Genomic DNA, 17,080 nt, shown 5'->3' on the forward strand with positions numbered 1-17,080 from the left:
CATCTAAGAAACCGTGTTCCTCTAACCTTCATCTTCACCAATACCGAAACCTCATCACACCCTTTGATACTCCATAAAAACCTCCAAACTTCAAAATCATGGCAAAAACTTCAAGAAACTCTCATTTTCCAACATCAAAAACAACCGACACTTCAAAAATTGAAATTTCTTCATCTCCAAATAAAACCCTTGAAACCGACATAATTCAAGAAAACCCCATAGAGGAACACAATTAGAATCTCCTAGAAGGAGCATGCGAGAAGAAAATTGATTGGGGAAGAGATGAAGAAGAAACCCCGGAACAATCTCAGGGGGAAGAAGAAGAAACTGCACCTGTTCCTTCCAAAGGAACTGTTTCTTCGTCTTCCAAGAAAAGGGTCGAACGAAGTGAATCTAGGTATGTTTGGGTTTTGCGTCGATTTAGAATGGGCAATAAAATTGAATTTCTAGAATTAACCTCCATTCTAAAGGAACAAGGCATGGAATTCTTGTTTGAATTCGCCTTTAATAATGCTCTTGTTCCTCTAGCTATGGATGAGTTTTGTGCAAATTTGTTAATATAATGGAACTTGCACAACTGAGTTAGAGGAAGAAAATAAGGTTTAATCAAGCAACTTTAAGCAAAGTATGGGAAGTTCCTTGCAAAGGAACTGATTTGTATTTTAAAAGGAAAGGAACTGTTTCCTTTCCGAATTTTCCTCAAGACAAAATCTTAGAATATTTTGGAGGAACAGCTGGCCAAAACAAACTTAACCATAACCTACTCTCTCCCCTTCACAAAGTACTGTTTAATTGGTTTGGAGAGCACTCATTCCTCGAACTGAAAAGAGGAATGAAGTGGGTCTCTTGGATATGTGTTACATGTTTTCTTGGACCACACACATACAAATCAATTTCCCTTCCCTCTTCATTCAACATTTAACCACTGATTGAGAACAATTGTGTATTGGTACGGTGCCTTGATAACTTCTTACTTCATCATTTGAAGTAACTTACGGTTGGACCACCATAGGAGTCAAACAAGGGAACATCTTGAATGAGAAGACCCTAATGGACTTGGCTTGTCTGTCCAAGAAGGTGTTCTCATTCAAGGAAGAATGGCTTCCAGTTCCTCAGGAAAAAGAAAACTGCCCAAACTGGACTTAGAAGAGGATAATGATGTAATCTTGGATAACCCTGTTCCTAACCGGGAACCAAACCTAAGAGGCGCAAACACATTGCCACAAGCCTAAACCCTCTGTTCTCTGAGAGTGAGAAGAGCACTCGTGAAAAATTGCTCCGTTCCTGTTCCTTCCAACGAGGACTCTCCTTTAGTCCTTTCGGATAATGAGGAACAGGTACCCTCACTCTCAAGGAACCTACTCCACACCATCTCCCAAACTCTCTGTTCCTTTCACAAAATACCCTCCATTTCACCTTCTCCTTCTCTGTTCCTTCAGTTTTGAGCAGTTGAAGGATGAAATAAAAGGCCAAATCCTTTTGCTTCCACCTCCACAACTCTTCCACCCACACCACCATTCTTCCTCCCATTTATCACCCTTCACCTTCTGTTTCCATTCCTGGAACAGATGAGCCTTCCACTCAAACCCCCAGTTCCTTCACAAATCCCCCATCTGCCTCAGTTCCAAGGGTAAGGAACAGGAAATCCGGATGTACTAAGGGTTAATGAAGTCTGCCTTCCTGCACAACATATGATAAAATTTTACAATCATCTTCATTGGACTTTGGATGCCAAAACTGATACTATGATAAGTCTTATGAAGAATTGAGTGATACGTGGTTGCGCAGCAAAAGAAGATGGACTTATGGCTCGTCTTGGAGGAGCTGAAGGAACAGGTTGACTCAATCATGGGGTGGTGATGAAAAATTGGAGGATGTGGTTGAAGAAGAAGTTGTAGAGGAACACCATTCCCCTTCCCTTTCTTAGTTTTTTTTTTGTTTTGTTGTTCCTGTTTCTTTCATCAAGGAACACAACTTTTGTTTCTTCCTTTTTCTTTTCTTTCTTTGTTTTGTTATGGAACAAGTGCTATATAATCAATGACTTTTGCTATATTGTCTATGTTTCTAAATGTTTGCATAATTTCTTCCTTGGAATGGCTAGTATTATGTGATTGATGTTTGAGCAAGTTTACTCTTTGATTTTCTAACTTAACCACTAATGGTGCTTGCTATTGGTCTTAAGGTGTTAAATCAATTCATCAATTCATGCAGAGTCTATTCTTTTTAGGATGACAAAGGGGGAAAATGATTTAAGGAACAAACTGTACATAAATTGAAAAAATTAAAAATTGGATAAGGTAAATGAAAAATCAAAAATAGGTTAAGGTAAATGAAAAATCAAAATTCAGTTACTCACATATATTGTGTTTTATTTTTCATTTTCTTCTTTATGTTTTTATTTTTTCACTTATATTATTTGTTATTTTCCTTAGTTTGTACCTTTGTTGTCATCATCAAAAAGGGGGAAATTGTTGAACCCTAGTTTTGATAATGACAAAGAAACAAAGGAACAAACTAAGTAGTGAACTAATGAATTATTTAAGTGTATGGTGTTAAGGTATCAATGCAAGGAACTGGGAGAATACGAAGTCAATGAAGAAGTCAAGAGAGGATTTCAAAGGCTAAGTAAAGAAGTTTCTATGTTGATACTGGAGCAAGCATTGGATCAAGAATAATAGAAGCTAGGCGTTTTATTTTCTAGTTCCAATGTAAAGGAACAAAGAAAGAATGGTAAGGAACTGTGGCAGTTTATTTGAGAATGAGAGTTTGTTCCTTTGTAAGGAACAAACTAAGTGGCACTTAGAATATGTTAAAGGAACTGAATAATAAAGGAACTAGACTTAGGCGTGATTATGTAACGTTAAAAAGATTGAGTAAGTCATGCCTAGATTATAGGAAATTAGTTATTTCTAATTTCAAATGATAAAATCAGTTTTAAAAAGAAAATCTGTTTTGAGAAAAGATTTTATTTTTCGGAAAATAAGAAAATAAAATCCGGTTGTTAGAAAGATTTTATTTAAAAGATATTCTTTTCTTAAAGATTAGAAATTCAGTTTAAAGATAAAAAGAGTTTTATAAAACTGATTTTCGGATAAGCTCAAGGAACTCCTATTATTAGGAGTAATGGCTGCAATATCCACGTTCATTTATAGTTCATGGGATCATGGGACATGATGTAAAACGTGTTCCTTAGGGGAAGGAACATCATGGGTAAGGATTAAACTGTACTCTAACATTAATCCCACGTTCTTCATGATTAACATATAAATATAGAAGTCTAGATAAGTTCCAAATTGTGTCTGACTAAGTAATTAAGTGAGTTTAACTTATTAAGTGTCAGTGCCTTCATTCTCTCATAATAGCCATTTGTTCTTTCCTTCTTACTCTAATTCCACTAAGCTTATTTCGATCAATTGTATTTTGGTTTTTGGGGTAAGGGAACTTTGAGTGAAGTTCTGTAAGAGAAAGGCTTTGAGTGAAGCTTGTATGTGTGAGAAAACTTCGAGTGAAGTTGAGAGGAACTGCTGTTAAGGGAACAGTGGTCCAGGAACTTGAGTTTAGGAACTCAAGGTGTGGCTCGAGTTAGAATTAGGTTGTAACAGAGTTGTTTGGCCTAATTAGTGAAAGTGTTGAGTTTAAAATCCCTAGTGGTCGAGGTTGTTTCTTCTTGTTGGGCCCAAGAAGTTTTTCCTCGTAAAAATCCCTTGTGTTCCTTTAGCTTGTTTATTCGTTTAAGTTTTAATTTCCGCAAAAAGTTACGTTTATTTCTACACCTACAATTCACCCCCCCTCTTGTAGTGTTCCTAGGGAAATAACAATATCATTTTATTTCTATTATAACTTTTACACAACTTTTATTTTTAATAATAATAATTATTATCATTATTATAAGAACAACAACAATAATTATAATCATAATAATAATTATTACTATAAATAATTATATAACCCAAGTCATTAATTTATAAAAGCACTTATACAATGTTTCACACATTCCCATAAAAAAATGTTTTACACTTGAGAAGTCGGCAGACTCAACTCTTTTTTTTCATATAAAATAAAATAAGATATACAAACAACTATCACTTGCGCAAGAAAGAAATAAATGGCGTGCAACTTCAAATAGCTAGAGAGATTTGGAATTCGGTAGGAAGAGGTATACCGAATCTAAATTTATAATTTGTATCTCGCACTTAGCTTATTTTGCAATATAATCCGAACGTAGTAGTTTCGTTGTCATGAATTTGAGCTACTATATTGTATATATTTCTTATTTTTGCGTCAATCATATGTTCTTAACATGTGGCTTTTAATTTTCTATTATTTGATAACAACAAAATAACTTAAAATAATGATAACAATGACATTTATAATGATAACAACAACATAAATAATAATTACCAATATTAATAATTAATAAGTACAACAACAACAATAGTAATCCTTTTAAACAAATGTACTAGTAAATAATAATACTCCCTTTGTATTTTTTTTTATCTTTCTCACTTAAAATCTTGACACTATTCACAATTAGAGAGAATCTTTTAGATTTTTCTCAATATATATGAAAAAATATAGTCATGTGGGGTCTTGTTTGATTCATCTCAATGAGTACTTTATTAATATTCAATTAATATAATTTTTACTAATATGTAATGAAAGATATTTAATAGTAATAATGAGTTTTTGAATATAAGCATGATCTAATCTGAACTGATCTGAACTTACTTTTTCTGATCTGATCTGATTTGATCTGATTAGATTTGAAATAAGCAAAAATAAGGTGAACTGAACAGAGCCCTAGTACATGAGGAGCCAAAATGGCAGTAGTAGTGGGGGATCGAGGGCGCCAACACTTTGTTGGGTCCTGCATCTGACAGCAAAGTCAAGTAGCCGCACATAAAAAAACCACGACAATAATTGAAGGAAGTATGCAAACCTTGGGAGGACGAGGGGCCCTGACATCCTCGCTCGCAACCTTGTGGCGTATCTTCTCCTGCACATGTTGGTTAGCCGTCAAATACTTCTGCATGGTCTCGTCAAGCTGTTGACGAGCGATAACTGCACGAGTTAAGAAACAGATATTAGAACATGAAAAAATACAAAGTACATAAAGACCCCCATCATTTAGTTCCCCATCCTTGGGGTAAACAGGGCTAAGTCCAATTGCTGAGAGGAATTGTGTTCGTCGCTAAGGTTCTTCATGTTGGGAAGCCAGTATTGAGTGACCCTCGCTTACTTTGTCCCCATTTACTATTTTGGTGATAGTATGACAGTATACCGCCACCACAACCCCCTCTTCCGTCATCTGTGGCACCGACCTATTTAGAGCCATGTTTGGGACCTCGAGTTGAGGGACAACAGGGAAATTCCACTGTTTGCCCCGATACACATATAGAAATCTCTGTTCGAAAAGTCAGCTGGTTCGATACCATAGTTCCAACTACCTTATATTGAAGGTGAGCCGAAAGCTATACCAACCTTCCTCGTGGGTCATACGGGACATCACGACCAACTTCATCAGATTCCTCTACAGCCTTAGGGACGGGTCTATACCCATCATATCGCATATGGCCAAGAACCCCATCATCGAGCCTCCGTTGTTGGGCATCAGCTCACACAGAGCGAGATCATAGGCTCTAAGTACGACGACAATGAATGGGTCAATAGGAAATTGTAACCCAAGCTCGAGATAGGCTTTATAAATGGCTATGCAACCCGTCATTGGAGTATAGACAAATCATTTTCTCAATATGAGGGTACTTCGCCTCAGCGTCCGGAAAGGCATGGCTTATAAAATAGACCGAGTGTTGATTCTTTTCTCGCTCCGTGATGAGGTCGGCACTGATGGCATTGTCTGACACGACTAAATCGACAAAAAGCATCTCTCCCGGCAAGAGTGAGACGATTTGGGGAGGCCAGTCAGATGCTTCTTCAGCCCTTAAAATGCTTCCTCCGCCGCGTCATCTTAGTCAAAAGTTGGTTGCTTTAATGTCTTGAAGAAATATAAGCTTTTGTTAGCAGATCTCGAAAGAAGGGGCCCTAAGGCATCCATAGAACTGGTTACCGCGAACCTCGGTTAGCTTCAGGCATGATACACTTTCTATTTATAGGAAGAAACCAAGTACTCTCTTCCGGATCCAAGAAATAACTCTCAGAATTTTTTTTCCTTTTGGACCTCCTTGATAGTACGAGGACTTTTCATATTGATGATGGCTTGGAATTTATCTTGGTTTGCTTCAATGTGTCTTTCATCTACCAAAAAGCTAAGGCACTTCCCTCCCCTTATGCCCAAGATACACTTCTTCGGACTGAACTTCATGTCATGGGTGCGTAAGGTGGACAAGCTCTCTCGTAGATTTGAGACGTGATCTAGCACCCTTTTTTCTTTTGACAATCATATTGTCAACATAAAGTTCTACATGGTGTTCAAACACTTTATTGACGAAACCCTGATAAGTTGTTCTGGCGTTCTTTAAACCAAATGGCTTGATTTTTTAACAGTATACTCCTAAAATCGTGGTAAAGGCGGTATGAACTTGATCCTCTATAACCATGGGAATCTGATGATACCCTACATTGGCATCTATGAAGCTAAAGAGTTCAGTTCATCAGCCTATCAATCTTGGGGATGGGAAGGTCGTCCTTTGGGCAAGCCTTGTTCAGGTCTATGAAGTCGATGCCCATCCTCCACGTTCCAGATGACTTTTGGTCCAACACCATGTTGGCTAGCCATTCTGTATTGACACTATTTTATAAAACTTGCCGCCAACAGCTTCTTCACTTCTTCATCGGCGACCTTACTTCTCTCGACACCCTCGTGTCACAGTTTTTTGCTTTACCAGTCGATGCCCTTCTCTAATATTGAGGCGATGCACTAGGACTCGAGGGTTGATGCCTGGCATATCATCGACGTATATGCGAAAATGTCCTAAAATTCCTGGATAACACTGAAGATTTATGACCTGACACTAATCCGTATCATCCTTCCCTTTTCTTCGTTAATGTAGATCTCTGCATGTCCATCCACCGGTCGAGGCCTTTCATAGCATTTTCGATTCTTGGTGACGTTAAGCCCCATGACAGGGACATGTTATTTATGTTTCGGCTGCTTTCTCTTTCTTGACATATCCTGTATTTGATTCTTCAAGTTGTTTACATAGAATTCTCAAGTCAACTTCTGGTTGGCAAATAATTGGGCGACCTTCCCATCACCGGCCTCGAACTTGAGCAGCAGTTGATAAGTAGATATTTCAGCTTTTACTTTGTTGCTAGTGGGGCGCCCATTGATTACTTTGTAGGGGAGATCAATGTCGACAATCAAAAAGTGGACGAGGACGCTCCGTCCTTTTCCCTTTTCATCCATCCATACTGGTTGCTTCACTGACCTAAGGGGGTAACTGACTGTCCGTCGAAGACGACAAGAGGCTAGCTGATGGGCACAATGTCATTGTTCTAGTATTTCAATTTCTCAAGGCAATCCATTTTCATGATGTCTATAGAGCTCCCACTATCGATCAACACTCGACCTACCCGTCTATCTTAAGTTCAACGACCAAGGGATCATCGTGGGGGGTTGGTATGTGTCAATGGATGTCTTTACATGTCATGGTGGGGCACTCTGCGGAAATTTTCATGTCCATTGTCCCTTGTTTCACGGTGTAGAGATGTTTCTTTCGAGAGCGGTCGGTTAGGCAGTTGCCTCTAGCGGTGACATTGATGTATCATGTTGTCTCGTCACTTCTCGATTCTTTTTCTGTTCGAGGCTCTTTCTTCTTTTCTGTCGGGTTGTTTAAGTATCTATTGAGCTTTCCTTCGTTTGCAAGTTTGTCCAGCGCTCGTTTTTTCTCCTGATAGTCACGAGTGGTGCGGCCACAATCGTGGTGGTATTCACGCCAAAGCTTCTTATCTCTCAGACTAACATATGTCTTTATGGGATTGGGTTTTGGTAGAGTGAATTTCTCCATGATGTCGAGGTATATTTTCCTCCTGCTTAGATTATATCGAGGATCATACCCATTGCCATCTGTTCGTGGCTTCTTGTCTCGATCTCTTCGATAGACATCTCTTGAGGTGTCTACTCAAGTGGGGTGATCAATCATTCTCTTACTTGGCTGTTCGTGAGTTTTGCATATATCATAAGCCTGTATGAACTTTTACGCGAGGCTCATTACCTGAGAGAAGGACGTGGATGCCTCACTTTCTGCTAGTTTGAGCTTGAATCTGTTCGAAGGGTATAACCTTGCCATTAATGCTGTGAATGCCACACTGTCTTGTAGGTTTGAAACCTTTAAGGATTATTTGTTAAACCTTTTGATAATATGCCAGTTCTATTGCCTGATAGACATTAGGTGGATGTTGGTCTTTCGATGCCTTTGTCCCGCTATGAAATTTTGCTTGAATGTCACCTCAAGGGAGCCGAAGTCTAAGATACTTCTAGGAGGAAGCTTGGTAAAACAGGTAAGTGAGATTCCCTTCAATGTTGTCGGAAAGAACTTACAACATGCGACTTTACTCTCCTTTTGACACTCATTTGTGCTTTGAAGGCTGCAACATGGTCGATAGGGTCCGTAGTCCATCCATTCTGAAGATTGTATACGAGGGCCCGCAAACTACATTGGAGGGTATCGTTGAGTTGCTCTGCTAGTTGTTGGAGGTCATGTTGGGTGACTGGTTTAGGACTTGGTTGCTCGTATCGAGAAGCCGCGATGCGAGGGAGTACAATCCTCTCTCGGGGTTGTTTAGCATTGACGACAGTAGCTGTTTCTAGAGGCTCGATCTCCTCAAGGATGTGTGGATTTGTCTCTAAGCATTTGGGGTCGTTCGAGGGTCCCTTGCTATTTCATTGGCCACCTTGGGGGGACGTTTCCTTCCTTGGCGAGGTGAGTTGAGAGGTTGTCGACATCGACGCGTTCTACGAGCATTGGCCATGTATTTTCCTTTAGCTATCCCCACAAAATGGCGCCAACTTGTTTAGAGTAAAAATCTTATAGAGTATGGGTTATAGTCAAGGGTGCATATCACATATGGTTGAGGGAGGCCAGATGTCCATAGTGTGTTACGAGACCTGCAAAACAAGGGTTTGACTACCCCAGTGGTGATTCCAGGATCGCCTCTCCGACACTCAAGTCAGTAGTTGAACATGAAGGTTAGTATTGAGCGGTGGATGTAGAATTCATAACTCAATTTAGGGGATTGTTCCCTATTTATAAGCGTTATAAGAGCGTGAAAACGGACTACCTGGCTGGACTAGAGCTTCGGTTGGGCCAAATTCCTTTGAAGGTCTGCTTGTGGAGCATAGCCGAGTAATACCATACTATACTGTGGATTGGGGGCCCAGAGATATATTGGGCCCAAACAATATGAATTATGAAAAGGATCAGAAGAGACAACTCTGTTATAGAATAAAATTAAATTAGAGGTTTCTTAAATTATTATGCTACTTGTTTCGTGTCCGGGCATGCCTCATTTTGATATTTTTTTAAAAATATGTTTTTTTGAAGGTTGAGATTACAAATTGCAGTACTGAAAATAGTGATGCAGTGATGCTAGGATGATATTTATAATAAAAGCAAAGTTGCTCGAATTGTGCTATTTCTTATTGTCGAAACAATCAAATATTTTATAGTATATATTATGTGTTAAAAGGTTGTGATTATACTTACAATAGGGGTCCGATTTTGTAACAAGAAAGAGGCAAAGGTAATCTAAAAACGGCCTTGGACATAGGATTAAGGGTGCTAGTAAATTTTCTAATGAGTTATACGATACAGATGTTGCATTGGGGTGCTTGGAAACTTTAAGTAAAATTTTTAATATTTTTTGCACGGTATGCATGCGTGTCATATTAGCGTTCTTTTCTACATTTGTTATTCATCAGTGTTACAACAAATTTGATTCAAACATATATTTATAACTAATTTTAATTTTTTAATATGTTTTTCTTAAATCCATGTTTAACTGGAAATTATTTGTTTATCATTATTCAGATATAGTATTGATGGAAGGAAATATAAAGCAGAAGAAAGCTTGTCCTCAAATAAAGTGGAAGACTTTGTGTATCAGGTTCAATCATTTAATATTAGTAAAGTGCAATAGTTTAATTTATATAGTACAAATTACCTAATTATCAATATAATATTAAAGTGAAAATTCAAACTTTTACTTTTTTCTTTTGATTGTGTCAGTTAAGTTATAGTTTTTTTTTTATTAAAGTTTTTCATACATATGTACGAAGAGGAAATCATTCTCCTTAATTTAATTTTAAATGGATATTCCAAATTTAATTCCATTATTAACTTGTTCAATATATATGACAAGTAGGGAGAATAAAAGATCATTTAATATATATGACAATTTAAATTCATTAAAGGTATATCAAACTTTTTTGTAAGTGGACACCATCTTCCTCCCCCTTTACTTATATAATAGAGATTTAGTTGGAAAAAAAGTGTTTTCAAGGAGACAAATTTTTTTCACTTTCCTCTGTTTGGTTTGGACCGGATCAAGGAAGGAAAATACGGGTTGAACTTCATTTTCCAATAGTAGAAAATTTACTTTTCCAAGAAATGTAATGGGACACTATCTCTTATCCTATCTAACAATAGCCAAAAAAAAAAAAAAAAAAAAAAAAAAAAAAAAAAAAGGATTCAAAGGTAAGTTACTTTTCTAATAACCAAAGAAAATTCAATTTAGAATTATTTTCGTTTTTAAAATGTATTTGATCCAAACAAACACATCTTAATGATAAAATTCATTGGGAGTTGTTTCATTAGAAATGCTTTGATGAAGGCGGCTTGAAACTTCATTCGAGATTCCGAGGATAATTTAGAAAACCAAACATATGAATATTTGCAAGATAGGACGTTTTCATGTACAGTGGAGATTAATTGAACATCTAAACATAGATATGCAATCGCATATATATGATTACATGAGTTGACGGTAAATCTATATTGAAATGCTGGAGCAGACATTTGGATAGTATAGAAAGGAAAATTTTGAATGATGTGACCTCATTTTTAGTGTATTTTGGCATACTAGCTCTCTGCTGAATTTGCTGATTAGGCTTCTTAGTTTAGGCAAATGTCTTGTCACACGATCGATCCATGGCTTAAGAATTAGATTTGTACTCTTAACTTTTTAGGAAGAAGAAAGATTCGATTAGTAATCCACCAGTAATCCTTCTAAGTTAATCATTTTAAGAGTAAATTCGTCCCTTATATTCAACTCTAAACTTCAGATTATGGTACATTAGTTTTTCACTAATTTTAAATTCTACATAGTCAATTCAAACTTATTCCAATTTTATATTGTATTGTTCATAAAAATACTCTCTTTATACTCACTTCACAAAAAAGAAGAAGACACATGGCATTTTTTTAATGGACAAAAAATATCATTTGCATGACAAGAGTCTTGAGCGGAGTCTTGAATATCAAAACCCAACTCAAAACTTTACCCAAATATAGTTAAGTCTTGTTGAGTCTTGCCATAAGACTCCCCTCAAGACTCCCAATATTCTCACCCTAACTTGAACAGTCTGTGAGTAGGAAAATTTTAAGGTGATCATAGTGAAACTATGACCATGAATAAAGTGGGATTACAATAAATATAAGTTGTTTCTGTCTAGAAATTAAGGGTGCTAATTCCTTTGCTTAGGGAATACCGGGTCAGATCTGAATGTCCTGAAACCAAAGTCCGTACGCCGGAATCCTGCAAAAGTAATGGTTAGACTGTCCCGGAGGTGGTTCCGGGATCGCCTCTCCGACGCTCAAGTCAGTGATCAAGCTAGAGAGATAAAGTCTAGAGAGAGATGCTCTGGTTTGTTAGGTAAGAATTCAATACCTTCTCATTGATGAGGGGGTTGGGTATTTATAGTGCTTTTGGAGATCCCAATTGTAGGCCAGCTGGAAGGCATTGACAGCTGGAAGAAACCACCATAGGTGGGCCCCTAGGGGCTTAAGGCTCTGTTGGGCTTGAATTACCCTTTGTTGGTTTAACATGTGAAATAAGCCCAAACAATTAGCCCCACGCCAAGAATGGGAAGTACCGAAGCCTTGTTGAAGCGTCTCCCGTTCGTGGCGGAACCTGGATAATCCTGAAGCAGGACCGACCCGGTCTCATAGGGGAAGGCGTGCCGACCCGGTCCCCTTTAGGAGAGGGGAGGCATGCAAGCCGACCCGGTCTCCTTGAGGGGAGGGGAGGCAGGTGCCGACCCGGTCCCCTTTAGGAGAGGGGAGGCATGCAAGCCGACCCGGTCCCCTTTAGGAGAGGGGAGGCATGCAAGCCGACCCGGTCTCCTTGAGGGGAGGGGAGGCAGGTGCCGACCCGGTCTCTTCGAGGAGAAGGAGGCATGTGCCGACCCGGTCTTCCATAGGAGGGAGTAGGCATGCGAGCCGACCCGGTCTCCGGGAGGGAAGGGTGACGTGCCGACCCGGTCACCTTTGCGCGAGGGGGAAAGCATGTGCCGACCCGGTCTCCATAGAGGAGAGTGGTGGCGTGCCGACCCGGTCTGCCTGATGCAAAAGGTGACGGTTTGCTCAGGTACGGCTCGGATGAGGGGCCAATGAGCTCCATGCTTGTCCGAGCCGGTACCGTTTCTCGTTTTGAGCCAATTTGGAACTTAGGAAATTTGACTCGACCAAAGAGGGGAGCCTCCTTGGGCCGAGCTGGTTGGACGCGACTGGGATGAGGGGCCAATGAGCCCCATGCTTGTCCGAGCCGGTGCCGTCTCTCGCTAAGTCAATCTGGGACTTAGGAGATTGACTCGACTAAAGAGGGAAACCTCCTTGGGCCGAGCTGGTTGGACGCGGCTCGGATGAGGGGCCAATGAGCCCCATGCTTGTCCGAGCCGGTACCGTCTCTCGTTTTGAGCCAATTTGGAACTTAGGAAATTTGACTCGACCAAAGAGGGGAGCCTCCTTGGGCCGAGCTGGTTGGACACGGCTCGGATGAGGGGCCAATGAGCCCCATGCTTGTCCGAGCCGGTGCCGTCTCTCGCTAAGTCAATCTGGGACTTAGGAGATTGACTCGACCAAAGAGGGGAGCCTCCTTGGGCCGAGCTGGTTGGACGCGGCTCGGATGAGGGGCCAATGAGCCCCATGCTTGTCCGAGCCGGTGCTGGGAATTTTGGATTGCTGGCAAGAGTGACCGAGCTAGTGATCTGAGGTTAGGAACCTGAGCTGGTGAACTTAATGGGAACTTGAGCTGATGAACTTTAATGAACGCTTGGAACTTGGAATGCCACGTGGCAATCGTGGATTATTGGGGTGTTAGAAAACATGGTGACGAATCAACTTCCGGCGATTTATGGCACTTTGTGACTCTTCGTATTCTTTAGGGCTGTGCCTTTGGATTGTTTTGGGCCATCTGAGAGGCCCATCAAGAGGGCGAAAAAACATGTCCCGGTCCATATTTTGACGCGGGACACGGAAACCGAGAAATTTGCCTATAAGTAGGGAGAGAGGAGAGAGATTTTGTCACTTTTCACAATTCTCTCTCTATCTAAACTTGAGTTTTCTGCTCTTTCTCTCTCTATTTCAGAGTTCTTTCTCTCTCTAAGTCCGAGCTTCATTTTCTTCGTCCGACCAGGTACGCTTTTGTTTTGTTTTTTCGCTAAGTTTTTCTCTCTTTCATTTAATAAAATCGGCCGACCCCCTCTTGTTGATAAATAATGGGGAGCTCGTCCGATTCAGTGACACCTCCTCCCTCACTTCCTTATAATTTAGCCGAGGAGGTGAGGGGTATGGGAATGGTATTGGTGTCAACTTTAATAAGTTACCCGGATCCCTCGGCTGTGCCTGAGGCGCTTTCCCTCCCGAGTACTCCTTCGCAAGCCGAGGAGGAGGATGCCGAGGGTGCCATCCCTCTACCCTGGGAGGTGTCCCTGGCCTATCCCTCTTCGAGGAGTTACTTAGACAAGTATTTGTCTGATGGTGTAGTTAGGATAACTATGCCGGGAGAAGAAGGCGAGGCTTCGACATCCGGGCGGTTCGTGTATCCGGAAATAGACCCCAAGGGCGGACCGGGAGCGAATTTTCCTCTGCCCTCACTAATAAAAGCTTTGCTAGAGGATGCCCGAGGCAAAGCGGCCAAATTTCAAATAAAGGACCCATATTTGCTGGTCCGACCCGATGCTAGCCACACCATTTTGACTCCTCCACCCGGGTGTACTGCATTTTATTATAAGGCTATGGAGATGGGCCTGATGTTCCCCATGACTCAGTTCGAAAAAGATTTGCTGAATGCCTATAACCTATGCTCTGGGCCAATTGTCTCCGAACTCCTAGGACGGGATCTTGGCCGTTCAGGTGATTTGCGACCTCCTTGGTGTTAGGCCGACCCTCACCCTCTGGCGCCATATGTATAAGCTATGCGAAATGCCGGTTGGGGATCATGGTCCCGGTTGGTGGTGTTTCCAGGCTCGGCAGGGCTACCGAACTGTTCTTGACCTTCCCACTTCCCAAAAGGGGTTCCGCCGAGGATTTGCCTTCGTATATCACGGAGGGGAGTGGGGTATCCCCACTGTACCTCCATCGACCGACCCCAACCACTGCTTGAATTTCAAGGTGCCCTAGCTACCGGATGAGGAGGCTGTGGCCGCGATTTATATGCAGTTGGAGGCCAAAATAGTAGATGGCGGTGAAGTCTTTGTAGCGGGGAACTGGCTCCCGAGCTACAAACTTTTTAAAAACGAGCACTTCCTTGCGGCATTCGGTCTGAGCCCGGCCTTTCCTAAGGGTAATTCGGCAAAAGGAGCTCCGGTTGACTTGTTTTTTGCTTCCTTGTTACATCTTTCTAACTTTGTCTTTTTGCTTTTGCAGAAGCTTCCCTAGCATTCATCAAGGAAACCGACCAGAAAATGGCCGAACGCCTGACCTCCGCTGCCTTGAAGGCCGCCAGGATAAAGGCCGAGATGAAGGCCAACAAAATCAACAAGCCCTCTAAGCCGAAGGTATGCATTCTTTCCGTCCGACTTGGCTTGGGCTTATATTTTATAATCTCACCAACTTTTAGGGATTTCTAGGACCCGTCCAACCCCAAGCCGGAGAAACGCAAGGAACGGGACGAGGTAAGGGTCGAATTGACCGAGAAGGCCTTGGCCAAGGCTCGGCCTGAAAAGGAGGCCTCCGCGAAGAAGGCGAGGAAGGAGCCTTCTGTCGAGGTAAACAGTCCTCGACCGACCTCCGGAGAGGGCGACACTCACGTCTCTGTTCACCCCTCTGATTTTGAGCCGGTCCGGAGTCCGGGTTATATACCGGCGTCCTCCAACCCATCCTTGGTCGAGCAGACTCTGTCCGAGGCACCAGTCCCTTTCACTCAAATGTCCAAGTCGGACAAGAAGCGGAGGATTTCTGATGCCCTGAAGATCCTGTGCACCCAAATCGACCGAGATCATATCAACGTGGTCAATGGGAAAAATGAGTCGAGCGACCTTTTTCGCTCCTGGATGGACGTAAGTGAATTTGTTTTACTTTGCACTTTATCTCTTAACTTCCACATTCTAACTAGCTTTCATCTTAGCAGTTTTCTATCCGGATGACCAAGGTGGCCGAGGACCGGCTTGCTCTGGTTCAAGAGGTCCGGGGGCTGAAGGAGGTGGCCCGGACGCACTTCGACGAGCTCTACGAAGCCAGGGAGGGTAAGCGTCTGGCCGAGCTACGACTGGGCGAAGCCAGGGCGAGGAAACCTGGCAGAAGGAGCAGGAGGAGTGGAAGAAGGAGAGAGCCAACTTGACTATAGCCAAAGGCAATGCTGAGTCGGCTAAGGCTACTGCGGATGCTGAATTGACTCGGATCCAAGGCGACTTGGACAGGGTTAAGTTCAAGCTAGCTATGGCCGAGGCTCCGCTGAAGGAAGCCCAGGCAAAGGTCTCCCGTTCTCAGGAGGAATGGTTCGCGGCGTGGCCAACCTCTGATGCTTGTACTGATTTCTGTGCCGACGTAGGCTAATCCTCCCACAAGATGGGTGAAGACGAGGCGCTCTCCAAGCTCAGGGTCGCCCTTGCCGACTCCTGCCCCTCAGCGGACTGGAACTCGGTCTGGTCCCGCTACCAGGAGCTTGCTGAAGTCGAGGCAGCTGTGATTCGAGCCAAGCTGGCTGAGGAGGCCAGCTCGGACGATGAAGATGACGATAACGATGATGAAGCTGCTGAGGAGGGCGGAAGCACCGAGTAGCCTCAGCCTGAGATCGTAGCCGAGCAACCTGCGGCCGTCCCCTCCATCCAGCTTCCTTAGGATTATTTTTCTTGTCTTCTTAGCTTAGTTTGCTAATGGCCTCTCCGATGGAGTTATTTGTAATTGTGGGCCTTTTGTATTTTTGCCTTTATCCATGTATTTTTGCAAACTTTTGGTTGTGTTTTGCAACTTCATTAATGAAATACAACTGCTATTTTGCAATTTCACTTGCCATTTTGCTATACAATTTATTTTTTGTTATTTGCAATATCACAATTTATAATGGACTGGTTAAGTCTTGTTTGCAACATTTTCAAAATAGACTGGCTAAGTCTTTTCACTTCTGGGGCAAAAACCCGACTTGATACATGGACTGGTTAAGTCCGAATTGTTACATTCAAACATAATAGCTAAATCCGACCAGGTAGCGCGGTTGTACAATATGCCCCTATTGCAAGTAACAAAAAGAAATTACACATAGTATCTTTTGAGGTTATCTAGGTTCCAAGGTCGAGCCAGGGGGACCCCTTCGGGAGATTCGAGCCGGAATGTCCCTGGTTTGAGGACCTCTGTAACCTTATAGGGGCCATCCCCATTTGCCCCCAACTTCCCTTTGAGATGGGAGAGTCCGGTGGCTTCCACTTTTCGGACGACCCAGTCGCCAAGGCTGATCGGCCTGGGCTTCACTCGCCTGTTAAAATGCCTTGTGATCTTCTGCTTTTACCGGATGGCTCGCAGTAATGCATTGCCTCGAGTTTCCGGCAACATATCTAAGTTGATGGGTTTCTCCTCTTCGTTCTTGTCGAACTCATAGAATGTCATTCGAGGAGAAGGAATCCCCACCTCGACCGGGAGGACGGCTTCGCTACCATAGACCAATCCGAAAGGGGAGTGCCCCGTAG

This window comes from Beta vulgaris, chromosome 8 (assembly GCF_026745355.1).
Source record: "Beta vulgaris subsp. vulgaris cultivar EL10 chromosome 8, EL10.2, whole genome shotgun sequence".
Lineage (NCBI taxonomy): Eukaryota > Viridiplantae > Streptophyta > Magnoliopsida > Caryophyllales > Amaranthaceae > Beta > Beta vulgaris.